At 44.8% G+C, this 7,361-nt stretch overlaps 1 protein-coding gene and 1 pseudogene across 5 annotated transcripts in view; both read left to right on the top strand.

Annotated features, from left to right (window-relative positions):
• Positions 1–7,361, top strand: part of ESRP2 (epithelial splicing regulatory protein 2) — a 48,903-nt gene that overhangs the window by 9,453 nt on the left and 32,089 nt on the right. The window lies entirely within an intron of this gene.
• Positions 4,452–4,548, top strand: LOC114603652 (U6 spliceosomal RNA; annotated as a pseudogene).

Raw genomic sequence — 7,361 nt, 5'->3', positions numbered from 1 at the left:
TGGAAATGTTCCCTAAGAGAACTGGAGGCTCCTAACAACACTCAGCACCAATTCAGATAGGAAATCTTGCTGGTTGGTTTGGTGCTGCACTTGTTCTAGATTACTACCAGAATTGTTTTTACAAGAAGAAACTGTTGTATCCAATTTAGTAACTGCATAATAATACAGGAGCAAAGGAAAGTTTTCTGCAGTGCTTAAAAGGAGCCTTGAGGGTGCTCACGTCCTGGTTCTTGGTATGTGTCAGAATACAAGGACCCTTTTCCATTTGTGAAATTTTGGCAGGCATGATGCTTCCACTGATTCCATCAGCAGATGGAATCTGTCTTTATTCTTTCAGACTAGTTTGGTTCCTGGTGTATTTGCTCTTAGTAGGGGAAAACAAATTTCAAAATATGGTCTCTTCTTCCAATGCCTAGTGGGAACTCTTCTTCATTTAAATTGCAAGGAACATCATGTTTCCTTTGATATTCTGAAAAGGCACTGGTAATACATAAATTTAACATGCTGGAAGGCAGGTCATTTAACAAACTAAAATTATTCAGCTGGTTGACAGGCTTGTTATTACTTTGCTTTTTTTATTGGGCTTCTTACCTGCCTTTTACCACAAGGTCCCAGGGTGTGTTGCCACAATACAAAAATGCAACATTAAAATCTGTTGAAAGGAGCTGAAGGCAAAATGCAGTCCAGGAAGGCTGTAACCCCTTAAAATATCTGGAGAATGTGATTTTGGGGATAACTTAAATAAGTTATTTTGTATTGTGGCAACAAGACTGATATACAGTACCATGTAATCAACCATAACTTCTAAGAGGCTTCCATAAAACGGTAGAAAATATTCATTAGAAAACACTGATGATAAAATAAAACTTTAAAAAGCAAATAGACTTAAAATTTATGAAAAGACGGGTGAAATCACCAGTTTCAAAACAAATATTCATAAGCAAATCACATGTGTAAGTAGGTTTGCCTAAACAAATATGTTTTTAGCAAGCACTGGAGGCACCAGCCTAATATCTGTGGGAAGGGTATTCCAGAGAGTAGGCGCTGCTGCCACACAGAAGGATCGATTCCTTGCAAGTGCAGAATGATCATTATGTTGGTTCCATAGATCAAATGGGCAGATGTCGGATGAGGTGATCCTTCAAGTAAACTGGTCCCAAGCTTTATATACGAACAGTAACACCTTGCATTTGGCCTTGTAAGGGAACTCGTGGTGGTAAAGCACTCTGGTTGAATGCAGCGCAGTGCCATGCACGAACTGACAGTTCAGGAAAGCTCTTAAGAGCAGGGCCTAGGTTGACTTTGGTGCATTCATGTCTGGTCCTGCAGATGAGTGAGAGGCATTGGCTCTTGGTAGCCGAAGAACAGAGGCATCACTTTTCTCAACATCTGTAGTCGAGTGAAGTCAGCAGAAAATGGGCTGCATGTTTTCAACTTAAAAAGAGGGGAGCGGAAAGGACACAAGGGAAGATTACAGCCATAAGATTCCTTCAGTCTGATTAACAGGTTGCAATTTTGTTTCAGGGGAAACCTGTTCTGCAGCCTTTTCCTCCTTCCTCTACCACCCCCCCACCCCACTTTCGCCATTTGATGGCAAGGGGCGTGTCCCTTTTCTACCTCTTTATATGGCCTTGCAAACCATCTTGATTTTATTCCACTTTTTTTAAAAAAAAAGGGGGGGAAGGAGTGCAGAAGGGTGGAGGTTGGGAGTATTTCTGTCTCATTGCAGGAGTTTTCCTTTCTTTGATATGCACCTTTGGCCCCATCTGAAAAAGTGATCAGGAAAGCTTGATTCAGCAGGATTCCTTCCAATTTGAAGAATTAATTTGGTGTGTACGGAAATGCTGCTTAGCCACTCCTCTGCAGTGTATGGAGGACTGAGACCTGCCTGCGTGTTTGTTTGTGTAAAAGTACTTTACAAAAGCAGTGTGTACATTTGTTGCTCCACCCACTTTTGCCTCTGGCCCCGCCCACCACTTGCATGTGTTCCTTGAAAGGTTTGCTCAGAAGGAAATGCTGACCACATGGGCTGGGAAAGATTCCCTACTCCTGCTCTCCCCTCCCCTTTTTTCTTTTGCCTGAAATGTTCCCCTGCCCTTTAGAAGCAGTGACAGAAAGGCACAGGGATTTGCCACCAGCTGCATATTTAATACATTGCATGCCTTTAAAATGCAAACCAAGCCTGCGAGTTGCTAGGGTAAACTTTGGTTTTGCTGCAAAAGCGGATGCAGGTCTGGTAGTGAGTGGAAGGTATTAACAGTCCCTCACCAACATGCCTGTCAGGTGTTTACCTTTTCTTTGGAGCCAGCCAGCGTTTCTTCCACAGGGTATGTGGAACTGAAATTCCACTGGACTTGGGGTGTGATGGAGCTTGGGTCTATTTCCTTCTCTGATTAAACTGGGTGTCAGCCAACACTTGTCAGGTGTTCATCCGTGGTGGTTGATGCCCACTGAGACTGGTAGTTGTTAAATGTCCTGGGCCGGTCCTGCCCCAGGCTCTCCCTCCCTCTGCTGCCCCCAGTCTGCATGAACTAAGTCCAAAGGCTGCATAGAATTAGGTCAAGATCTGTAGGTTCTTTCTCTGTCTCCCACCTCATAGTAGCAGATCAGGGAGGGTGCATTAATTATATGGGTGTGCTGGATTTTGACTGATGGATTTGCTTGGTTGCACTTACCGTATATGCCAGTTTCTGCCAAGGCACCTGAGGCTATTTACAATATTAGGATAAACAAATCATACAGAATATTCTCAGGGCAACTTCAGGAGCTGCTGGCACAAGCTCCATGGTCTGGGCTTTATGTCTTCTGCATTTCCCCCATGGCCTGCAGCTCTTAATACCCTCAGATGGGGAGAGGGATAGGCAACACCAACAGTTCTCTCAGTAGCTGATGAGAACCACAGACAGGGGGGGTGCTGTTGTGCCTGGGTCCTGCTTGCAGGTTTCATAGTATGGCATCTGGTTGGTCACTGTGAGAACAGGGGGCTGGACTGGGTGAGCTACTGTTTTGATGCAGTGGAGCTTTTCTTAGGTGCTTATGATTCTTCTGCAGAAGTTAGGTTTTCAGATATATTAGTAGTAGTTATTTATTTTTTGAACCTCTTTCTTGGTAGCATCCATTTCTCTTTTGCATCAAGATTACCTGCCCCTTTACCTTTCCTAGGGTCAGTCTGCATACTATTTAGTTCCACTTCATTCCAGTCAGCTTTCTTCTGAAGTATTGCCAAAAATGGTGTGCGCTCTTGAAAAATTCCATAAAAAGATTCAAATTTCCAGAAGTGGCACTTTCTTAGTTTTTGTTGCTGCAATAAAAGAACTGAAGAGAAGACCAGAGTCTTGTCACTGTGCTGGCTGAATTTGATGGGAATTGTAGTCGAAACAGGTTGGCAAATGCTGAAGTTAAGCTTTGCAAGGGTTCAAATGGATGGCTATTAAAATTGGTAGTTGGAGAACAAAGATGCCTATACTCAGTTATTCTTTGCCTTAAAAGTAGCATTACTTTTCCCTCCCCTGCTTTCTGCATTTTGCATTTACTTGTGCCAAGGCCTAGGTGACAGCATTGATGCATCCATGTGCATAATAAATGTGCAGAAACTGAAAACCAGGTAGAGGTTTCGGATATGTTGAGATGAGTCTGCAGAAAAAGTGCTCTTTATTCTAAAGTTAGCACCACGCATGCCATGGGGGGAGGGGGAGCATACTTGATATCTGATGTGGATTTTTTTAAAAAGAAGTATGTGTACACCAGCCTTGCCCCTGCTGGTGGGAGTTGTAGCCCAAAGCACCAGGAAGGCTGGTGTGCACAGTTTCCCCCAGCTCTGCAGCTATTGTTTAGCCTTCCTCCTGATTGGTCCAGCTGTGCAGTACAAACAGTGAAAGAGTGTTGGGTAAATACAACGGGACCATGCTTTGCAATCAATAGAGCAAGTGCTAAAGATCACGTTGCTTAGGAAAGCTTGTCCTTGGAATGGGGGGAGAGAAAGAGAGAGCGAAGGCAAGAGGAAAACTAAACACTAACAACACACTGCAATGCCCACCATGGTTGGTTTGTTTTTTACTGACTCAGTCTATCTGTGTGCATGTGTGAATTCTTCTTAACAAGTGTTGCTTTTTAGAAATAGCTTTGGAAATAGTTATCGTAGTTCACCGTCTACAACCAAGCTTAGGTAAGAGTTGAGGCTGCACTTGTTGTCATACAAGAGATACCTAAGGCGTCTCTTCTCTCTTCCCACCCCCTTTAATGCAACCACAGAGAGGGCTCTGAATCTGATGGGATCAGTGATGCAAAGAGGAGGATGCCTTAGGGCCCCTCCAAATTGGAGGTGTGTTGGGAGTTTTTGCAGCTGCCTTCTGCAACATGTCATTAAACTGGTAATAAGAGAGAGATTGCACACACTTTTGTAAATCAAGAAAACCTTTAATAAAAAGGGGGGGTAACATGTCATTAATGAAATGCTCACTCCAGCAGCACAAATACTAGAATTGGAATGATACAGAGAAGATGAGAATGGCCCCTACGCAAATTTGTTTCACATTTTAAAAATTAAATAAAGGGGGGGGGGAGACACCCAACATGTTGTTAATGAAATAGTATTGGATTTATGCTGAATGGTCCACACATCATTATTGCCATCTAGAGGAACCACAAAAGTGGGACAGAAAACCAAATTGAGAGCATTTATGGTGTGAAAGGTTGCAGGATTTTTACAGAAAACCACAGGGCACAAACTTATTACAAATGAAACACTATGCCCACTCTGAAATTTTCCACACCACTTGGTGATTGTTAGTTTTTTGTTAACATTTTGGTGTGTGTTTCTCCTAAATTTGTGTCTGTTACTTTTCTTAACACAATGCATTTAAAGATTTTCACGGAAAAAATATTTTTACACTTTCCCCTAATGCAAAGGGAGCTAGCTTGTGCCCCCACCCCCATGACATGCTGTTTATCCACAACCCTTAATTGTACCTGTGCATTTGGGGCTGCTGGGAGTTGCTAGTTGACTTCAGTTGGGGAAGGCTCTCTTACAGCACTTCCAGGCTGCCGTTGCTCTTTAGATGGGATTCAGTCACACACCCACTAAATTTAGGTTGTGCAATTAGAGGTGTGTGTGTGTGTGCGTGCGTGTGTGTGTGTGTGTGTGCGTGCGCGCGCGCGCTGCAGAACAAACCCTCTTCTCCAAAAGGGAGAAGAGGACTTTTTCCAGTAAGAAAAGTAGCAGAAAAATATCCTGGAAAGTATGAGATGCCACTTGACTTGCTGCAACATTGTCTAACCTCCCTGCAAAAAAAAAGAGAGAAAAAAAGCCTGGATGGATGCTTAATAACCAGGTCATCTGGAAGCCCCCTATAGTATGCCCCTGAACTATGAATGAAGCAGAGTTTGTGGAAGTGGTCTGAGCGTGAGCTCCTGTCCCAACAAAACCTGTATTCTTTTCTTCTTCCTGGTTCTCTCCGCAGTGCAGCTATGCCATGTGTGTGTGTACGTACAATGATTGTACTGCCAGCCACCACTGATTAGGAGTAATCAGACCAGCAGGCAGTGTTTAGTGAGGTGTTTGCAGGCTGAAAGATGGCCATGAAGTGGAAGTTGGTGGGGCGGGGAAGTGAGAGAGCCGTGTTGGATGGGGAATTTTTTAAGAACGGAGCAGATCTCAAGGCATCTGCAGCATTAGTTCTTCCAGGTGTGTGGTGTGCAGGGCTGCACAGGCCCTCCAGTGGTTGTTGGACTCCAACTCCCATCAGCTCCACCTAGGATGGCCAGCTGACCCGGGATGATGAGTGTTGTGGTCCAAGAACATATTCTTATTAAGTACAACCCTGAGATTATTATCTGTGAGTGTATGTTTTAACCTTTTAATCTGTTTTTGGAAGGTTTTTAAAAACTGCATTTAGAAGTTTTAATTGTATTCTATTGTTGGTAAGTTTGCCGCCCTGGGCTTCTTTGGGAGGAAGAGCAGCATATACATATTAATAAGATAAATATGCTATAGTCCCTCTCCTTACTATGTCTCTGTACTTATTTTGTTTGAGCAAGGCATCTCCCAAAGACAAGAATACAAAGTCTTGGGGGCTTCCATTCCCTCCCCGCCAAAGAGTTGTTTATTGTCTTCCTACTTATGCAAACTGAAGCCTATTGAGACTTTTCTGTCGTGTTTGGTTGGCACTGTTTTGGTTGCATGCTTGGATAATGTGTTTGCTCTTAGTGTGTGTAGGGTGACCAAGAGGGATTTGCACAGACGAGTCTGCTCCATTAGGGCAAATGGGGCACTTCCCCACCACTCTCAGCCAGCTGCCTGCCTGCCTTCTTACTTACAATCTGTCAAAGGGGTGGCAGATGCCAGCTTTATTCTCCTTTTTACAGTGCTGCCTTTGTAGGACTCATCAGAGCTAGGATTTCTTTGGCTCTGCCCATCATTTGCCTCCCTGCCCTATCGGGCTCAATGGGTACCAGCCACCACTGGATTTGCGTGTGGGTTTTTCTCCACCCCAGCTTTGGGAGGTGCAAACTTGGGGCTTTGAGATCATGAATGTTTTACTTTGGCCCATGCAAGAGATCTAGTGTCCAGCCACCATAGCGTGTGTGTGTGTGTGTGTGTGTGTGTGTGTGTGTGTGTGTGTATTGCCAGAAGCAGAAAGAAATTAGCTACAGCTTGATGGATTGCATTTGTTGCGTGTGGCAGCTTTTTAGCACAAGGTCACAGTGATCCCATTTTCAGTCATGTGGAATAACAGTTAACAGACGAATGAAAAGCAAAACCCCACTGGCAGGTGGGGGGGGGGGGGCTTTCTGTTTCAGAAAGTTTCTTTGCTTTTATTATGCCTGCAGGTGCATTTGTAATCCAAAAAACTCATCTCTCTTCAGCAGTATTTCGTGGGCACGAGCTTGCTCTTGGTGAGGCCAAATTGGAGATTGCAGCAACACCAGATTTAGCAGAGAACAAGCTGTTAGATTTTTAAGAGGTATGGCCATGAAACAAAGGTGATGATTTGGGCCCCAGCCTGTGTGTGCCCAGCAGCGTGTGGCGTGACACCACGACATCACGTTTTGAGCATGCACACTGCCGCTGCTCTCTAGCACCTCTTCTGTGCTGCCGCAGCGGGGGTAGGGTGGCAGAGCATGGGTGCACATCCACAGCAGAGCCCAACAGAGGCCCAGAGGTGGAGGCCTCAGCCCAGTCACCGGCATGGTGGCAGAGTTAAGGCTGCGGGCAGCAGACGGAGGCCGGGCACCCACAGTGAGAATTTTATGGGTGCCCCTGCACCCAGGATTCCCTGGAGTTTGCGCTAGTGCCATGAAACAACATCCATGCCATACATTTGAAGCTCCCGGCTCCCCACCCTTCATCCTGAAACCTGGGG

Source organism: Podarcis muralis, chromosome 7, assembly GCF_964188315.1.
Source record: "Podarcis muralis chromosome 7, rPodMur119.hap1.1, whole genome shotgun sequence".
Classification (NCBI taxonomy): domain Eukaryota; kingdom Metazoa; phylum Chordata; class Lepidosauria; order Squamata; family Lacertidae; genus Podarcis; species Podarcis muralis.
Note: the sequence above shows the minus strand (reverse complement) of the source record. Positions and strands in the feature narration are given on the sequence as shown.